Source organism: Pseudonaja textilis, chromosome 6, assembly GCF_049901715.1.
Source record: "Pseudonaja textilis isolate UNSWEBS1 chromosome 6, rPseTex1.2, whole genome shotgun sequence".
NCBI lineage: Eukaryota > Metazoa > Chordata > Lepidosauria > Squamata > Elapidae > Pseudonaja > Pseudonaja textilis.
Window position 1 is genome coordinate 32,092,736 of NC_141995.1, and position 21,771 is coordinate 32,114,506.

General features: G+C 34.9%; 1 protein-coding gene across 1 annotated transcript in view; it reads right to left on the minus strand.

Moving 5' to 3' along the window:
* Positions 1-1,493: 1,493 nt before the first annotated feature.
* LOC148125440 (uncharacterized) overlaps positions 1,494-21,771 on the minus strand; it is a 192,972-nt gene continuing 172,694 nt past the window's right edge. The window contains exons 4-5 of the transcript XR_015744126.1: positions 8,842-8,894; positions 1,494-1,534 (exon numbers count right to left, since the gene is read on the minus strand). The gene's annotated coding sequence lies outside the window, so the exon portion shown is untranslated. The remainder of the gene's footprint in view (positions 1,535-8,841; positions 8,895-21,771) is intronic.

Genomic DNA, 21,771 nt, shown 5'->3' on the forward strand with positions numbered 1-21,771 from the left:
TGCAATTCAAAGGTTAGGTGGCTTTTTTATATATACCCTTGTTTTTCCTTCCTTCAGAAATCATACTAGCTCCTTATTAGCAATTTGGAAGTTTAAAAGGTTAATCTATATTTTGATAATAATAATTGCTACTTGTTTTGGATGATGATAAGTCAGTCAAGATTCTTATTATAGTGATTGGTTTTATATATTGTTATATATATTGCAATGGGCATTTTAAAGTGTTCGGTATTAATTACAATGAATTTTTGAAGTTTTGTTGTAAATTATTAGAAATCCCTGGAAGATTGCATAGAATCCTAATGTATTTATACTGTATATAAAATAAATAAATGTATGAGAATGAATGCAGCGCTTAGTAAACATTGTTCACTTACATTGGTCCTTTTTATTTGGAACTGATAAAAAGCCAAGACCACAAAAATGGATTGCACATCCATCATCTTGCAGACTTTCAAATTATTCAAGGTGACTTTGTGTTCATTGCTGATCTGCAAGTAAATACATGTAACACACTTTCAGGCTTGGAGATCTGCAATTCACTATACATGGCATGTAAGAAAGACCTATCATGTGACACAATCCACTGAAGTTGACAAAAATGGCAATTAACTGATTTGATATATAAATATGTCATGCTTGTAACACTTCAAGTTTTAGAAAATATGTTTTGTATATTATTTTAAAATCAAGATGTACTCTTTTTTAATTCAAAGCAAGAGATAATTTTAGAAAAGAATGACTGATAATACTTTATCTGCAAAGAACAATGCACCCAACTTTAGGGTTGACAACAGAACCGGCCCATATTGATTAAAATGTGAAAAAGCAATGACCTTGTCATAGTAGGTAGAGATGGCATGTGCCAAAGCAGTTGGTGTGTGTGTGTGTGTGTGTGTGTGTGTGTGTGTGTGTGTGTGAGAGAGAGAGAGAGAGAGAGATGCACATTACAAACTTTTTAAAACAAAAGTAAGAATAATAGAATATTTAGAACTTGACAAACACTACAAAGAGCATGTATCCTATAGCAATCAATTTCTAATTATAAAAGCTATACAATTAAGTAAAAGTAAAGTATGTAACATTCAGCAGGACAATAGAATGTTTTCTGATCTGCCTCTGAAATTCTAACTCAAGCATGTTAACAACATTACTTGTTAACTTAATTTTCCCTCTGGTATTTGAGCCTGACTGTACTTACTATAGGTATAGGTGTTAATATAGGTGATTCAAGAAGATTACTATCTCTATCTAGTTCTGGGATGCAGGTTAATTTATAATGACATTAGAGATAGATGGTAATTTACCCTTTGGATTTATTATTTCGCATTGTGGCATTGAATGCTTCACTTTAAGGTTAAAATTGAGGCCAACAAACCATCTATCGAAGGCTGAATAGCCTGCGGTCACAAAGCTTCAGGCAGCCTCTGACACTCTTTGTTGCATAAGCTGTTCCAATCAAAATTTGCCAAAACTTAGCAATATGAAAAAAGACACCACCATCTCTAGTCATTGTACAAGGAGTTGTGTTAATCTATGGACACAAAAACCAGAAGAAATCTGGTAGCATCTATTTTCAACTAACAAATTTTATTTAAATGCAGCAGCTATGTGAATTGCAGCTCACATTAATTGATATATATGATCTGTTGAACATGAAAGCTTTTGCCTTTTAATAACATTTGTTAGTGGAAAAGTGTTACAAATTCCCCTTAAATTTCCATGTCTATAAGTGTATACTTTCTAAAAAAAGATGTAGCATTAACCCTGTTCAACTATTTAGCACAGAGTGCAAAAAACAGAGAGAGGACATAGCTACCCAATCCTGGCTGTCTCCAGTCTCACTTATACATTGACTATTAATTCTGTAGGAGATATCTGAAAATCTTGAACCATTTCCTGAGAGGATGTGGAGATCCAAACATAATCCACAATACCTAGATGTTTTGTTTCAATTCTACTACACCTTTTCCTGCATCTTACACAACATTGTTATCAATAGCTCCAGGCTATTTCCCATACAGCATGCAATAATTTGTTTTGTGGAGTAGTACATTGATGTTCTAGTTTTTTTTAATTAATATGCAAGTTGTGTAATCTCTGAATTGCCTATAGAAAACGTTCCTCTTCATCCATTCCCAGAACTGCCAAAATTAACTTCGTGTTTCTCTAACCTTGCATTAAAATTTCCAAGAACAGGTAGTCCTCGACTTATGGCCACAGTTGAGCACAAAATTTATGTTGCTAAGTGAGACATTTGTTAAGTGAGTTTTTTACAACCTTTCTTGCCACAATTGTTAAATCAGTCATTGCAGTTGTTCAGTTAGTAACGCAATTATTAAGTGGATCTGGTTTTCCCATTGCCTTTGCTTGTCAGAAGGTCACAAAAGTTGTTCACTTGCAGTACACTGCAACTGTCATAAATATGAATTAGTTGCCAAGCATTCAAATTTTGATCACATGACCATGGAGATTTTGCAACGGTTGGTCTGGTGAAAAACTGCCACTTTTTCAGCGCTGTTGTAATTTTGAACAATCACTAAAAGAACTGTTATAAATCAAGGACTACCTGTTGTATTACTACTGCATAACAATAACTTCGATTAAGTTTATTTTATTTAAAAACATGTCCAATAACTGACCTTCCTGTAAGATAGGAAATTATGGACCAGGTATGGCAGCAGTCTATTCTCATGAACAAAACCAGAATTTCTTCATAAGTGTCACATATATATTTGCCAAATTATAGTTTAAGAACATTAGTATAACTTTACCTTCAGAAAGCCTTTCCTTTACACACTTATGGACTGCACAGAAAGCCCATACATTGTATCGTGGGACAATAATCTAGCAGGAATCCACCTTTCACATCATGGTTTTTATATTCCCAGAATGACTTGTCCAATCTCAGATTTTTTTTTTTCAGGCAAATGTAACTAATTCAAATGTACGTATCATACAATAAATTGTCAGTTGCAATTGAACTTAAACTTTTATGAAGTTTTTTCTTTCAGTTTTTTTCTTTGTTAAATATAGGAAAAACAATTTATATTTGATGTATTATTATTATTGATTAACTGGGAAAATCCCACCTATTTTACTTCCTAAAGTACAATTTAGCATCAACATAGCTTTATTGCTTCATTTCATGCTGAGTTGTTATGTGACTATTCCAAATAATTGTCCATATAGAAAAAACAACAACCAACAAAACCGCCTTTGAAAGAAAACAGCTACCTACTAAAATCTTAATTCTTTAACCTGCAAAATCTCTTACAGCTATCGGCTCCTGGTCTGTTATCAAGCAGCTGCAGCTTGTCTTTTACTGTTCTATTCTTGAAAACATCTATCTTGATCTACCGCTATTTTCTTTGATCTTTGTGGTTTATCATTCAATGCTCAACTTTTCAAACAAGCAGTTGGTGGGCAGAAATTGCACTTAATATTTTGGGCCACAAGAGACATATTAAATATGTATATTGCAATTCTTTTGATGACTTTAAAATTATATATCAATGAAGGTAATTCTGTCAGGCTCAGACATTGTTAGGTTATAGTTCCCATAATTCCTGATGACTGAGCGTATGTCTGAAGTCTCAGATGTTCAGGCACATCTGAGCAGGGGTGGGATACAACAGGGTTAACTACCGGTTTGGGATTTACGATGTTTGGTGATTTATGATGCGCTTCCTGCATGCTGCGAGCCGCGCGCCTGTAAATCATCATCAGCACGCTGCCTGCAGAGAAGCAGCCTTTGAAACAGCCCTCTTTTCCTGCTTTTTTAACTGCAGCTATGCCTCGTTCGGCAGCTGGAGTTGAAAAATCAGGTAAGAGCCCAGGTGGGCATATAGGCAAAAACATCAGCAGACATAGAACTGATTCTATGTCTGCTGCTCTTCAGAGCTACCGGTTCTACAGAGGTGGACAGAACTGGTAGAAACCCACTCCTTTACCTGAGACTTGAGAATCCCACCAATTTTGTACATAGAATAGTTATTCTATGTAGTTATTTCTAGTTATAAAAATAGAAAGAATTCATCAACACAGTACTTTTACATCAAGGAAAGACTGACTATTAATTCAATTGTATTTTAATTTTTATAATAACTATTTTCTCTTTTCAGATGTGCATGCATGCATGCATATAGTGATTTGTTCCAAAATCTGTTTTATATCTTTAGAATTCTGCTAAGCTGAAGTGAACATATGCCACAGATCTAAAAATTCAGATAGTCTTCAACTTGAGACCACAAACTGAGCACAAAATCTCTGTTGCTAATTGAGACATTTGTTAAGTAAGTCTTGTCCCATTTTATGGCCTTTCTTGCCACAGGTATTAAGTGAAACTCTGCAGCTGTTAAGTTGCTAATACAATTGTTACACTTAGAGCTTCTTCAGCTCTAAGACCATAGACTCTCCAATTGTATTTGAATCCACAGTATTAATAATATAGGTTTAAATCTCTACTATATAGTATAATTCCTGTTGATTTCAACAGGATATACTTAGGAAAGTTTTAATTTTCAAAAAAAGTCTATGTTTATGGGATTTATAGTAGGTGCAAGATATACAGTCACTCAATATACAGAGAAAATTGTGTATCTAATTATTTATTTTCTAAAAACCAGTTACTTCCTATACCGGAATTTCCTACCTTCTAGGCTAAAGACTGCTCCCTCCCTCCTATTGTTCTGCAGGAGGTGGAAGACCTGGCTCTGCCAATTTGCCTGGGGCTAAATAAAGGGTTCCATGCTGAGGTGGCTGCTGGATTGGTGGCAGAGTCCATCTCCCCCACCTGGCTCTCTGCTCTCCACCACCCATCCTTTTGTTATTATATTTATGTGTTTTCTTTTTCAGTATTTATTTTATTCTGCCACTTTGCTTCTGTTTTATTTACACTTTTTTCATTTCTTCCTTTTTATTGTTATAAGCCACTGAGAGTAGCCTCATGGCGAGATAGGCAACAAATAAATTTAACAACTAAATAAATAAATATGCAACTATATTATAGCACTTGGATTTGACATATACTCCCTTGCTTATTTTGTAAATAGTTTATGGATATATTAAAGCAACCTAAAAGAAGAAAACTTCATTAGCCCCTTCTAGAAATTTAGGTTAATGCCCTTAGAGTCCAAAACATCAGGAATCACACTGGTAAAATCAATTTGAAAGATATGTACATATATCTTCCCCTATAAAAAATATGTGAAGTCCATACAAAATGTTTTAGAAAAATATACTTGGCAGTTGAAAGTATTTTGGATTCCTTTTCAAATATTTGAACATTGTTCTTTTCTATGTTTACTTCATACACAACTGAAAACATTGCTAATTTTATGGTTTCCAGACATTTGTTCTTGATTCTTTCTAAATGAGGAAGCCGAATTATAAATATAGCTTGCATGGCATTGCTTCTGCCTTCTGCTTTTACAGTATAAAGCGCCAGTCCGTAAAACATTCCTGCCTTTCTCCCATTTAACTCTAAACCATGACCATAGATATTAGTAGTTTTCCTCTTGCTTCAATATGAGTCACTTAGATGAGATGGGCAGTGCAGAAATTTGATAAATAAATAAGACAATCCTCCAGCACTCTGGATATAAATGTAAAGCAAGTGAAATGACTCATTGTAGCTAGGGATACAGCTGAACCTGACAAATTGCAGAGTCTAAATGCAAACTCAGATAGCTGAAAGTGCTCATCTTTATATAGAAACATATTTTAATCTAAAATGAATCCCTTTTCAAAGCCTTTATTGTCATTGTACATTATGTATACAACAAAATTGGTTTAGCCTCCACTGGTGCAGTCCATATAAGAATACAAGACAATATGAATAATATAAAGAATAATCCTTTTACAAGTAGTTAGGGGAAAGAAACTAGTCATATGTTTCCATATGCACATCATATTCTGTGCAACATGTTTATTACTCTTGTGTATAATCTTATATCATGGTATATGGTGGTTTTGTATGGTGGTTAAACATTTTTGTATATTTAAGTGTTAGAAATAATAACCTTTCAGAAGCTACACACACACACACACAAACATACACACAGAGTTTTCTCTTACAGAAGGGCAAAGTAGAAATGGTATTGATTTATGGTAATTTCAGAGTACAAGACGGTATAAACAAAATGCTGCTGACTTTGACCATTGAATTTTCTTGCAGACTCATGCTGCTTAAAGGAACTGCATTTGTTTCATTATGTCCTCAATCAGCTATGCAAACACAATGCCAGGATTTTATACCAAGAAGAAATGGCAAGCTAATCAACTATGAAATTGGATTTTTTTCTGATGATGATGGTTTAATTTAGGTAGCTCTAACAAAAGTAGAAAATATGTGAACACACACACACATACACACACACAGCTCCTTTTCAATTTCAAATTATTTAATCCCTTACTAGTGTATTGGATTTAGGGATGCATTCACATACTTTTCATTCACACAGTGCTTTGTGGGTCCTATGTGGAGAATTGCCCATAAGAATCTGCCTCTGGACTTCCCATGTTTAACAACCTGAAGTCTTAAGCCATCTACTCTCAAGGCATCTTTCTTCTTCTCTTTCAAGAATCCATTCAAGGAAGGTCAAGGATACTTTTATCAAACTTTCATCCACAGAGTGGTAACTTTTTCTGAAAATGTGACCCTATGATAGTCTACTTTGTCTGGAATTTCCCACCAAATTTAATTCTAAGATAATGACAGAGGCATCTCTATAAGTTTGGGTCCCAGTGACTCATGCATAGCTAATCCACTCATCTATTGCATTTCATCTCAGTATGACCATGCCACCCAGTTGATCCACACATACATTAGTTCTGTAAACAGGCAATAGAAGGTCTAGGGAGATTCTCAGTTATCCAGGTCATGGTTGTCTCAAAGATTCTTTTTCAAGAGGCAAGTGGACTTTATGGTTTTTCATTGAAGACATTTCACTTCTCATCCAAGAAGCTTCTTCAGAGCAGAAAGTCCAGTTGCCTCTTGAAAAAGAACCTTTGGGACAAGCAATAGAAGGGGTTTAAAAATCAAAATATGCTCAGCTTTTTAGCGGGCTATTGCTATTGTTTTTACTTAAAGCATAAATGATTATAAAATTGAATATCTGTTTAGTAAAAAAAAAAGATAAATAATTGTTGTGCTTGATGTCCTAATCTAAAGGAAAGAGAAAAGAAAAGCAGATGGGGAAATAGAAGCGGACCAGAGGAAAATGTTCTAAAAATGTTTCTAACAGGAAGTGTGTTTTTGCATTTCTGATGTTCTCACAATTTGTTGTACTTCATATAGCTTTCTGTGACAGAATGAGATGAGGAAGGATGCTATAAGAAAAGTAGGAACCAGGACACTATTTGTCTGATGAGGCCAATTGTCTGTCCCTTTAAATGCATTATATAATATTAATTCAGCCCAGTTTTCCAATCTGTTCTTGATCATATTTCTCTCTATAAAATATGGTAGTTCCTGTTATTATGCTTTGCTTTCATTTTTTAATTTTCTTCAGCTACATTCACATTTAATTATAGCTACCTGACTGTTCAGACATCTTGGATATGCTTAATAAAATCTGCTTTACCTCTTTTAGTTTGTTACAAGTTTCTGTACCAACCTTTCTTTAAAAGTCATTATTTTTTCTTGTAAAATCTACACCAGACCTACTTATAGAGGAAAAATGACCATGTTGATACATTAAAAATAACTGCAGGTTGCAAAGGAATGTCAAGCACATTGATTTGATTTTTAGTGACTAGGTGAGAAATAAGGCATTTTTCCATACTTACAGTTCAATATTATCTTCAATCATTGGGTCCCTCTTTTGAAGTAACACACAATATTGTTTGATATTGACTTAGCATGCTAACTCAGGCATTTTACACTGTAAACCATGGTTTATGGCAGTGGTGGGATTCAAAACTGGTTCTGTGGGCTTGGCTTGGTGGGTGTGGCAAGGGAAGGATACTGTAAAATATCCAGTCAGAGGTGGTATTTGCGGGATTTCTGAACTACTCAAAATTTCCATTACCAGTTCTCCAGAACTGATCAGAATCTGCTGAATACCACCTCTGGTTTATAGCATAGGATTGATGTTTTAAGTAAGATACTGGAATTAAACCATGGCTAAGCAGTATGTGTAAACCTAGCCATATGAAAATTACTAGATACAATCTCCTTTCTGGTGTTCATTCACTGAATGGACATATAAACAATGAAAAGGAATGGAAAACTGTTTTAACCTAATAGTTGCACTTTCTCATAGAAAGCCTTTTAAAGGAATCACATTCCAGTGATGGGTGGGACCATTGTCTTAATACTTATCTTGACTCTGCCAGTCAAGGCAGGAAAGGGAATTTCACGAAGGCAGTAGTGTCACAAAAAACAGGAAAAGCCCAAGGGGAACATCAGGTCAGCCAGAAAACAAACTTACATATGAAAAGGAATCAAATAAAAAGTATTAAAGAATCCCTATAGACAAAAGCCTAAGTAATTAAGAAAACTAGACAAATAGGAAAAGGAAACAAAAGATAATTTAGAAAACCCTTACAAATACAGGACATAACAAATAAGCAAAACTAACAGACAAAAGACACAAAATATAAATTACAAAAGGGACAGACAGGAGATTGCCATAGAACAAATATGAAAAACTATCTTAAAGCTAAAAGAGATTACAGAAAACCAATAATACAATCTGGCATCCCCGTGGAGTTTGCCCTCCGATGGAAATAAAGACAAACTCAAACAGGATTTGAAACATTAGGCACAAATACAAACACTCACACAAAATCAACTTACAAAGGGAGAAAAGGGTATAAAAAAAACCAGGAGCTTACCATAAGAAGCTAGCTAGCCCAGAAACGCAGACTTCTCGCTGTTCTCTGCCTTCCTGAAAAATAAAAAGATCCAGCTTTCAAGCAGTTGTCCGTATCCTTGCGCCGGAGCTCTCCCAGTGGGAAAATCGAATCCTCGAAAGAAAGGCATTTTGACACCTTTCAACATTCCCTTACAATTATTCCTATTTTCCTGTCAGACTCTGTTTTGTAGTGTAACAACTGATCATTATCCCTTTTAGTATGTCTTGCATTTTCTTATGGCAATAACATTAATGTTGGTACTCACAACTGATTTTCTATTCTCTTATCTGTTAATATGGAACAAAAATAATTCTTTGACAGAGAAATCACTGCATGTCTTCTCAAGACCAGAAACTCTTCAGTAATAAATAAGTCAGTAGAATTTAAGAACAGTTAGACTGTTGTAGTTAGTTTTGAGTGCACCAACTGCTTTGCAATTCTATGATTTAAGTAATTTATTTATTTTATGGACTACTTCAACTGAGCAATAGGACAAAAATATATATCCTAATTTTTAAAAATCCCACATAAATGATGGAAAGTAATAATAAATTATGAAGGGCCTAAGGAAGCAAGAGGTGTGGGGGGAGGGGTTTTATCAGCTGATTTATATCTTCTCATAAACTGTCAATTGACTTCTTACTCTAAATGCCATTTTCAAAGGCACCTATATATCCCCTATTATTCAATCTTAATAAAGTAGATTGAATGAAGCAAAATTGATGCTACAGCTGCTGTAAATCACAAGAGTTAAAGGTCTTGTCGTGAATGAAACATAGAATGAAGCAACAAATGGATAAAGAGGTTGCAGGACTATATCTTTATCTCAGCTGCTAAGTTAAATGATTCTTGATTCCTGAAGCAATTGATTCAGAATAAATTTAAGAATATCTGTGGAAAAATCATTAGTGTATGATAAAGACAGCCGTATGCTCTACTATTCTACTATGTAAACCATGATACATGGACTATGTTACATAATATGTGACTGAAGAAGGTTACCATCAGTCCTTTAAGATAGATCAGACCAGCTATGAAAGTCATGCATGCTAATTATACTTTTATTAGAAGGTTATTAATAGAATCTTGTAAGTCTGGATATCTTTCCTTCTAGCTTCTCTCCTCCCTCCCATCTTCATAAGGAGGAAGGTTTTGTCTAAGATGCTTTCTTAGATTATAATTCTGACCCAGAATCAGATTTTTAAATCTGACTGTTATCTTGATTGTGACTGTCATATAAATTATAGTACTGAGAAGGTAAATAAGATATGTCCATCTATTTCCCCCCCCCTCTAATCAGTTTCAGTTTATGGAAAATATAGTGGTGCCTGCTGCTATCCATTTAAGTCTGTTGATTATGATCCTTATGTGCAAATATGCTTCTCTGTTGCTTTTGATATGATCACAGCAATAAATAATCAGCCTTATAATGAACTGATTTTCCATATGAAAGAATCTTGATGTAATTTTATACATGGCAACTGCTTAGTAGTATTTTCAAGTTATATTGATAATTTTATCAAACTGCATGATACACATTGACAATGCTGTCTCAATCATATTTTCTTTCAAATCTCACTGAATTCCAGGATTCATGTTTCTTCCTATAAGATGCTCTTTTTTAAAAAAAACAGAAGCAAAAACATTAGTAGAACATAAACCCTGAATACAGTAACTCTTGTTCAGATGAATGTTACAGGACAGGATAAATTGAAAATTTTTTTAAAAAAGTTTTGTCAGATGGAATATCCAGATTAAAAGTGACAGCTAGTTGTAGGGAAGAGAATGCAAGAAAAAGTTTTCAGAATTGTTTGAGGAAAGTTCTAATCAGAAGAGTATCTGTTTATTACATTTAAATTTCATGTTTGAATATGTAGTAGTCACAACATTGACTAAAACTGCTTAATCCTGCCTTTGCTTAAAAAAAAAACCAAGAACATTAATCATAAGCCTGTTCAGAAGTTGATACTTAGGACATTTGTTGGTGTCGCCTCTGCAATTCTGATGATCAATAACCCTCCGCAATGAACTGTTCCATTTCATCTTCATTTGTGGAAGCCAGCCAATTACATTTCTATGTGCCACAATCTATCTTTATTACTTAAATGCATGCCATTCCAGCAATATGGCCTCCTTTCATATAAGTCACTTTCTTTCAGCAGCCAGTGAATGGTGCTGTGCTTTGTTAATTACTGACTTGTTCCTTTCTCTTCAAACAAGAGCAGCTTCCTACTGAATCATAGAAAAGAGTTTCTATAAAAGCACCAGCAACAAATACTAATATATGCCACACAAAATATATTCAGAGGCTGCGTTATTCCATTTCCAAATCAATGCCAAGTATCTCTAAAGACAATCTGCATTTCTTAACTCTGTCCTTGCCAAGACTAAAGTCACTGGGGAATCCTGTAACATTTTCCTGTGCTTGCTTCTAGTTTTCTGAATTGCGTTGGCTGTTTTCATGCTGTTCATTCTTTTAGGGCTAAGTTGAGCACATGAATTAGGAGACAGGAATTATGGCAATGTACCAGAACATGTGCTATAACTGTGCCTGAAGTGAAAGGAAAAGAAAAACCTGTTTCTCCAAGGATGGGGAGAACTAGATTGTTAGCAAATTTGCAGAGTGATTTATATACTAAACAAAGTAAGGGCAGACCATTTACTAAATAGCCATTTAATTATATATAATTTGAAAATTATGTTTATCAAAAGAAAGAGGACATTTTAATCCAAATGATTTACTGTTAAAGTAGAATTATGTTTTTTTATAAAAATAAAACAAAATTTATTTATAAAATAAAATTGTTATTTTACATGTCTCATACATCATCATCATTATTATTATTATTATTATTATTATTATTATTATTATTATTATTATTATTGTAGTAGTAGAAGTAGCAATCAGAAAGTACAGTAATGGAAGCAGAGCAAGTCTTTTTCTGTCTGCTCTTGTAGAAGGCAGGTCTTCTAAAATTCAGTGCTGTTTTCCATTTTTAAGTAAAATGACATTTCCTTCTCTGTTTTCCCTAAATTGCTTAGTGTTTCCAAGCAGTGTGTATTTCATTTATTAATTTTGAAAAAGAATACCAAAGAAAGCAGATTAAAGTGAAGCAGTTTAAAGACAATCCATTTCAAACAAACATGCTTACATCATAAAAGAAACCTGTATATATTTCTAATGCTGTATGTATTTCTAACTATAGTTATGAGTATTTTGGGAAACCATATCAGAGTTTAATATTATGCTAAATAGTCATCATAACTAGGTGTCTTCAAAGCAGAATCTCAAAAAAAAGAAAATTATTTGACAAGTTCCTATAAAGTGTGCTTTACCTGCCAAAAAAGCCAACACAGTTCTAGGCTGCATAAATACCTTGGTATTTATGACCACATTTGGAATACTGCATCCAGTTTTGGTTGCCACAATGTAAAAAAGCTATTGAAACTTTAGAAAGAGTGCAGAGAAGAACAATAAAGATGATTAGGGGACTGGAGGATAAAGCATATAAAGAACAGTTGCTGGAAATGGGTATGCCTATTTTGATGAAAAGGACTAGGGGTGACATGATAGCAGTGTTCCAATATTTCAGGGGCTGCCACAAAGAAGAGGGACTTAAGCTGTTCTCCAAAGCACCTGAGGGCAGGGCAAGAAGTAATGGATGGAAACTAATCAAGGAGAGAAGCAACCTAGAACTAAGGAGAAATTTCCTGACAGAACAATTAATCAGTGGAACAACTTGCCTCCAAAAGTTGTGAATGCTCCAACACTGGAACTTTTTAAGAAGAGATTAAATAACCATTTATCTGAAATGGCATAGAGCTTCCTGCCGGAGCAAGGGCTTGGACTAGAAGACCTCCAAGTTCCCTTCCAACTCTGTTATAAAAGAAAAGAAAACACTTTGATAATATTGGGGCTCACTAAACATGATACAGTATTAATATTGCACCTCGACCCTGACTCTATATTTTCTTTATGAATATCTTTCTGCTCCTTTCCCTCATTTTCCCCTGACCCCTCCTTGCTCTCATTCCACATGTAAATTCTTATAGAAGATCACTTGCAGGGATCTTTTAAAATTAAAAAATTATGTGGTTTAGAATATGAATGATTGACCTGGTTTCTAGTTTTATACAGCTTTTATTCATTTTAATAGGGCTAAAACTGAAAATGAGAAACTATTATTGATTCAAAAATATTCTCAACTCACCCATGGTAAGTTCAGATCAGAATCCAACATAAATTAGAATAGAATAGAATAAAATTCTTTATTGGCCAAGTGTGAATGGATACACAAGGAATTTGTCTTTGGTGCATATGCTTTCAGTGTGCATGAAAAATACATTCATCAAGAATAATAAGATACAACACTTAGTGATAGTCATAGGATACTAAACAGTGGTGGGCTGCTGGGGATTTGAAGAATATCTGGAATGATGGTATTGAATGCTGAGCAGAAGTCTACAAAGAAGACCCTTGCATAGGTCTTTGGTTATTCAAGGTGTTGTAGGCTGTAGTACAGAGCAGATGTGGTATTCAGCAGGTTCTGGCCAGTTCTGGAGAACTGGTAGTGGAAATTTTGAGTAATTCAGAGGATTGGCAAATACCTCAATGACTGGAGATTTTACGGTATCTTTCCTCTGTCACGCCCACCAACCGGTAGTAAAAAAGTTTGAATCCCACCACTGGTGCAGAACCATATTAACAGCATTATCTGTCAATCTATTTGCTCAGTAGGCAAATAGCAAGGGGTCTAACAGCAGATACATGATGGTTTTCAGGTGGGCCAGCACTAGCCTTTCAAAGGTTTTCATAACTACAGATGTTAGAACAATCAGTCTGAAGTAATTTAGTTCCCTGATGAAGGGTTTCTTCAGCACTGGGATGATAGTAGAGCATCTGAAGCAAGAAGGAACATAGCACATCTCTAGTGATTTATTAAAGATGCAGGTGAAGATGTGGGCCAATTGGTCAGCACAAGCTTTTAAACAAGAAGGAGTTATCTTGTCTGGGCAGTTTTACTATACTAGGAAGCTGGGACACGTAATGGGAGCTTACTCTGTTATGCGGCGCTAGGGATTCGAACTGCTGAACTGCTGACCTTTCTGATTGACAAACTCAGCATTTTAGCCCCTGAGCCACCACATCCCTTTTCAGTAAGTATCTGTTTTTAAATTGGTAATAGTACTTACCAATAAAATCAACTAACATCTGTAGAATGACATGTGTTCATTCCTCATATTTAGTAAGCAAGTCACTTGTTCTATATTTAATAAGATATAAAGCCCTCTAGGTTACAAATACTAAGGTATTTGTATCTAGATAGCTTCAGGTTCCTTTCCCTATTTATGATGAAAACTAGAGAGCATGCTGAGTTTCCATCTGGCAGAGGATAAAATAGACAATTGCTCTCTCTAAGGGGAGCAAAGTTATCTGTTTCAGAATTAACTCTTCCAAGTTCTTGCACTCAAAATAAAATGCAAAAGTGATGCATCCTCAGAGATTTTGCTCATCCTGACTTTGTAGTGGATAGAACCATTTTGTTTTTAAAAGAGGAAATTAAAAGACTATTGTCATCTCAATTTGAATGACTTTCAGAAATAATTCCTCAGTGCTGTGTGTTCAACTGTCCTTTGTAAAAACCTGACTCTCCATTGTAGTTGTATTATGGGCTTTCTAATTATACTTATGTCACATGTGTCCTAAACTGTGTGTTTAATCCCCCTCTGGACATGTTCTATGGATTAGGATTTTCCAAAATAAGCAGATTTTAAAAACATAGTGTGCTATGTGAGGATTTAATTGAAAGATCCAATCCTCTTTAAAACATGAAACTCTATACTAGATGACACTTATTCCAACTTGTAACAAAATCATGAGAAAAGAGGGAAACTCCAGTGGTTATGCATAAGTCCCAGTGAGAGCCAGACAACTTAATAACACCACTTATTAGAATAGTCTTAAAGGTAATCCCATTAAAGCTACCCAACAGAGTAAGGATATATTTCTGAAATCTGCTTTGAAAGCAGACAGGATTACTAAAATAGAATTTGAATAATAAACCTCATATCTGCATTTTTGCCTAAAATTTGTGCCTAGTGAAAATGCTTGATAGATTAAACAAAATTATCATTTGGACTCCAAGTGGGCTCTGAGAATCATTAGAACTGTTTTCATATTGATTAAAGTTAACAGAAAGCCCATTCATATTGGCCCATGCTCTTTTTATAGCCATATGAAATAACCGTATGAAAAAGTAACTTTTCTAGAATATCTGATGAATTGGTGAAATTCCCTAAGCAATTAGTAAAAAGATGTTAGTGCTTGATTATACACTTCAGAACAATAAAAGCAAGTGTTGAAACTGGAATAATTTCAGCATGAGTTAAAAAAACATATTCTATAAATTAGCACTTGGCTCTGCTCAACTAGAGTTATCTCTACATTAATTCTGCAGAGACCCAGAATTTACCAAGAAAATAAAAACAAAAGTTATGAAGGCATTTTCTGTCTGTTCACAGAACTAATCAAAACCAGCTGCTAAGTCAGAACCAAAACAAGCAGTTAAAAGCAAAGAAATAATAAAATAAAGGCTCATCGGGCTTTAAAAATGATGTACTGATGTAATTCTTATTCCAAGGCCTTCATCTATTTATAGTATGTAAAAATATATGGCTACTTTGTTAGGAGATCCTTATAACCACTACAACTCAATTAAATCTTGTATACATTCTGATATAAAATGTCTGCATTGCTCAAATTTGCTTATGTGGTGACCTACTGTATTCTTATTAATAAGCTCAATTTAAATTTAGCAATCCTGGTACTATCTAAAATATTCTATGCATACAGTAACTATATCACACATAAAGAGATACACATATTACTGGGAGAGTAAATCAATGGAAGTTCAGGCGCAAATCAACCACAAAGCTTATCACTTACACTGACAATCAAACAGTCGTCAGAGACTGTCCTATTTAGCTACTGGAGCCAATTTGAGTTGGTCACTGAAACCAGAGGTTTAGTCTTATGAGCTTTCAGACTTGTGCTAGAGTCCATCTTTAGGGAACTTCTTTCTATAAGATTGTAAGCTTTGGGCTATGCTGTCTTTGGTGTTTATGTCATGCCTGTTGTATGCGGCTGTGATGACCCAGGGCATGGCACAAAGGCAACATAGTCCCATAAGTAAGAAGAGTGCCTTTAATACTTCCAACTTTGCCCCAAATGTCCAGTTACCTTCTCTGGAGAAAAAACTTTCCCCAAAACAGTCTTTAAGTAGAGGGAATTCAGTCTGAAAACAAAGTACATACAAACTGTAAATAAAAATCCACACAAACTAAACTGCAGCAATTAACTGGACAGGGCAGGAAAAGGAATTGCAGACTTCAAAGGCTAACAAAACACACACAGTTGGGAAGAGGCCAGGAACCCAGATAAGCCTCATCAATAAAAGATAACTCACAATTTGCTTCCAACAAGTTGCTATGTGCAATCTCCCTTTTTAAACACTGTGTTCCAGCTGCAGCTAATGAAGGGAATCAGGGCCCTTTCCTCCACCACAAGCCACACAACTCATGTTGCTCCCTTGTCCATTCCTCCCTGCCCTAGGATGAAGAGGGGTGGGCCTGGATCTTCCTCTGAATTTCCTCTGCCTTTCTCTACCTTTCTCCTGCTCTGCTTTGGCAGACTTTTCCCTTCCCTGGTTTCTTCCACAGCCACTGGGGCCACACTCCCACTCTCTGTCAGTAGCTCGGCTTCCCCCTCAGAATCAGATTCTGACAGGGGCATGACAGTGGCTTTTTGGATGTCAGTTGGGGTGGGGATGGCTGGTCATGAAATTGTTGGATGTTGTTTTTTTGACTACCAAGCCATCGCTTCCTAAGTACTTGATAAGATGGTGGTAAGTGAGCACTCCTGTTGGCTGATGAGGATCATGTTTCCCAGGATTCAATCACTTCCCTGGGTGTTTTTGTGCCTGCTTGTCCAAGAATCTTAGCTGCAAAATTGAATGAATGTCCTTGTTCATTGCAATGAGAGGCTACCAATGAGTTCTGGTCTCGTCATCTAATTGATCACTTAGCTTCCTCCCCGTCTGTCTTACATAGTCTCAGGAGCAATCCATACAGGGAATCCAGTAATTACTTTGGAGGTATCTCCCATCTCCACACAATCTTTACAATGTATAATTTGTTCTCATTTGGTAACCTTTGGGCAGTATGTGATGCCCACTTGCAGATCAAATGTTTTTGATCTATAGCAGAATGTGCCATGTGGTTGGTCTTGTACCTTGTTTCTTCCTTTCTCTTCCCACTATGTTACACAGAGATCTTGTAACAAATGATTGTGGATACCCATTCTGCCTTTATTTAGTTACAGATAGCCAGATATTATTCTATGAAGGTTCAGACTTGTACACATTTGATATCTATGTAAGATAAGTTACAGTGCTCTACCTTAAGAAACCATCCAGAGTCTGGTATTCAGTTGCAGAATGGGATATGTAGAGTCTATCAGAAAAGTATATATTGTCCATCTTTCCTTAAACTCTCATAGCTGAAAGATATGAAAGTTACATTATGTCATGCTGTACATCCTATGAGATGTTTTTTAGTTACGTGGACCAAAGTGAAATCCTGTACTCAGGAGCACAACATAATGTATGTCTCACAGGAAGCATATCGATCATTACTCTTTCTCATTTCTTCTTCACACCTACTTGGATACTCCCTTATGCCCAAGCTTTTCTTTATCTTTGTAAATCGACACATTTCCAAATAAAGCACTGAAATACTGATTCTTGTCATTCTTATTCTTTCCTTGTAAAATAAATTGTGTAAAGGAAATCCAGCTGTATATGTTTGCCTGTCTCTTAGTAAGATAGTTCTCCAAAAACAACACACATTTGATATGGCAGGAAAAGAGTTCAAAAATGGGCTAGATCCAGCCTGAGGCCACGGGGAAATATTCCAATTCATCACTGTAGAAGAAGTAGATGGACAGTGGTTCAAAATATTGCCCATTGCTAAGTTCTTAGTCTTTCTGTCAGAACATAATACTTAAGGGAACATATGTAGCTCAGTCTAATGTTACATGTACACATAACATAGATGTTATTTCATTACACAAAACAAAATACAAATGCATTCCATGAATGATTAAAAAAATGAGAATTAAAAAGATTTTGAGACACCATGCTTTGCATGATTTCCCTACCATGCAATTTTCAAATAATTTTTATGGAACCTAGGTGCTCCATAAAATGAATGAATTCATTTGAAGATGTTCTAAGCATCTACAACCAAATTACAAGCCCTATTCATCTCTGGAAATGTAAGTTGTGCTTCCTGTCAAAAATGGACTCCTTTGCACTCCTGTATGAGCAATTATACAAAAACTTTGTAGAAATGGAATCATTCTCTATATGTATTACTTGTAATAGGCTTTACAATAAAATTTAGAATACAGGTAATCCTGACTTATGACTACAATTGAGCCCAAAATTTATGTTGTTAAGTGAGACATTTGTTAAGTGAGTTTTGCCCCATTTGATGAACTTTCTTGCTACAGTTGTTAAGTGAATCACTGTAGTTGATAAATTAGTAACGTAATTATTAAGTAAATTTGACTTTGCTTGTCGGAAGTTCTCAGAAGGTGATCGTGTGACCTTGGGACACAGCAATGGTCATACATCTGAACCAGTTGCCAAGCATCTGAAATTTGATCACGTGATCATGGGGATGCTACAAAGGTCATAACTGTGAAAAATGGTTATGTCACAATTGTCAGTGCCACTGTAACTTTAAACAGTCACTAAATGAACTGTTGTAAGTCAAGAACTACTGTAAACAGCAAGTAAGAATAAAATAACACCAACATGACATCTACTGACATATAGAAGATATTGTGCTGGAAAATGATTGTCTCCTAAACAGGTAGAAAAAATAGCTTTCAGTAAACTTAATCCTATAGACTGTTATTCAGTAACTCCAGGTTAAATGAGATTACACTTTATAAACTAATTGTAGAGCTTAATTAATGTGGTGATTGAAGTTGTTATATTATACAATATTTGGTCACACAGTCAGTCAGACGTTTGTACTGGATTTGGCATTTTTGTCTACCTATCATATCCTTCCAAAAGCCCTGAAATAGCTAGATGTTTAATAATATCAAAGGTATTGTTGCATGATGTAAACTGTTCCAAATAAAGCTACCTTTTCCAATTAACTGATAGTGTTTTTGTCAATGTCGTTGGTATTCAAGTATTCTCCAAATGTTTTGGAATTGTACCCAATACTGCTGTTACTATTGGTATTATTCTTATGTTTTTGTTACATCCATTCTACATATATTTTCAGATTTTGATATTTTATTATTTTCTCTAGTTCTTTCTTTTCTCTCATGTTGCCTCCAGATATTGTAATGTCCACTAGCCACCCTTTTGTGTTTTTTCATCAACAACTGTTATCTGAGATGTTATGTGGAAGATACTTGCGTGTTTAAATTCCAAAGTCCCAGAGCACTTTAGCTTCTTCGCTTTCTGTTCCTGTTTTGTGATTGTTATGGTTAGTCATACCAGTCAGCCAAAGGTTTAGACTAGAGTTGGCATTTTTATCCACTTATCAAGTTCTTTCCAAGGACCTGGGATAGGCAGATGTTACTGTCTGATGGTGTAGGAGGTTTTGTTGCAGGATGTAAGTTTTTGCAAGACTGGAAAAAAGCCATTGGCATCATTATGAAGGGAAAGTACACAAGGATGAAAGAAGACAAAATAATATTTTTTTAAAAAGTATATATATAGAAATTTAATTTGCTGTGTAAAAAGGGCAGACCATACATCCAATTGACTATTATGAAAACAGAAGTTAGATGAGTTTTTTCTAAGTTTCAGCCTGGTCCTTATGTTGTTACCTTTATTTTTCTCATTTGGAATATTTTTCATTTCATGGATAGATTTAACACAAAATAGTGTCACTTTTATGTAGGTGGCATATGAGTGTACATATGGAGGCACAAACATTATGGCTATGGCTACTTACGGAGGAGAATGTGACAAAAATACAGAAACAAGAGCCAATATAGTAGATACCATATAAGTAGAAACAACAACAGAAAAGAACGCAGGAGATAGATGCGTTTCTCTGGCATCTTAGTACAATTAGTGCTGAATGCTAATCCCTATACACAGACAAATGTCTCTAGGGTGCAGGACTGAAAATCAAAGCCTCATGGACAAAGTTCTTGGAATAAAAATCTCTGATTGGTTCAATGGCAAATGACTTTTACAAATCGTCTTTGCAAGACAAAAGCGATTTGTGAAACAATTTGAGCTTTAGGCTTGTAACTTTTCACCCCTTTTGATGGAACAGATGCAGTAACAACTAGAAATGTCAAATTCTTGGCAATGTGGAAAGAATCTAGTCTGAAAAACTCTTTTCTAACATTTACACATACGAGAAACAGAATCTTGACATTAATTCACACTTCATAAAATCCATTTCAAGCAACACTATTAACTTTTGCTGCATATTTTTAAATAAAAAATCTATATTAGTCATTCTGAATTTACATTTATTAACACTGCAATAGGAATAGCTACAGAATTTGAAATGAAGCCAATTTTTCTACTGGGTTCTTAATATATAAACTGCCTTGACAGGACTGTGTGTTCAAAGATAACTAAAAATACTTTAAAGTGTTAATGTAAATTAAACACATTTGGCCTAGAATCTGGAAGTACAATTATGACCCAAATGCACAAAAGAAGAAACTGGCAAACTTGCAGAGAAATACGTACCCCTCTCATCTAACTTTAAATATTTATCTTTTAGAAGATGAGCTCAGCTTGAGGGACTCTTTACCTTTTACAGTAAATATAATTGCCTGAAACTATTCTTAGGTAATGTGTAGAACTAAAGTCATTTTGTGGGTACGACAGCAATTCTTTCCCTGAAGAATTCCACAGAAGAGAAGCTGTATACTCAGACCCAGTATCCTTGTGTCTTTTCCAACAAGGACTCTAATATCGCCATGCAAATGTTTTCCTTTGATTGATCACTATTCAGTTTTACCAACTGTTTCATTCAGTGGATATGTTAACCCCTAGTTCAAACGCAAATATCATCCATGGTTATCAAAGCATGAGAATACAGTTTCTGATATTTCAGATATTGATAAACCACAAATGTCAACTTTCCAGAGAAGCATATTCTAAAATTCAATAAGTGAACCCAGTGATTACTTATCACTGAAACAACTTTCTCTAGACTTTCATAAAAGATAAGATAAACTGTAGTCCAATGTATCTGTAAAATAAATGTGTGGATTTATATTAGGCTACCATATATTGTTTACAAAGAATTGAATTACCACCAGATGTTAACAAAATTATGCATAAAATTCTAAATTGTTGTTGCCATTTAGTGATCCTCTGGATTTGCAGAGCAGATACAGTATTGCAGCCCAGATATGGTAGCATTACAACAAATGAAGCATTGCAACAATATCTTTAAAAAGATGAGACAACCAGAGTATCCTGAAATGATAAGCCTGGCTATTTGGTCTTTGTTTTAAGACACATGAACTCATAGGTGGTATTTTTCACAATGTTCTGGTATTTATGAATAAAATAGAGTTCAAAGAATAGCTAGGTTACTGATGGTCAATTTGGGCTTTCCAAAATGTCTAACCACAGATCTTGCTCTTGCTACAATACTTATAGAAGATTAATGGAAACTAGATAGCACCTCATTTGTTTGTAAGTGCATCTTAAAAGGATTCATCAAAGGATTTAGCACCATGATGCATTCTACAAATAATCTACAGCAGCTGCACTTTTAGATAACTGATATCATGTGCTTCGTTATTGAGACTATCTATTTGTCTTCTCATTTTTGTGGTTTCTT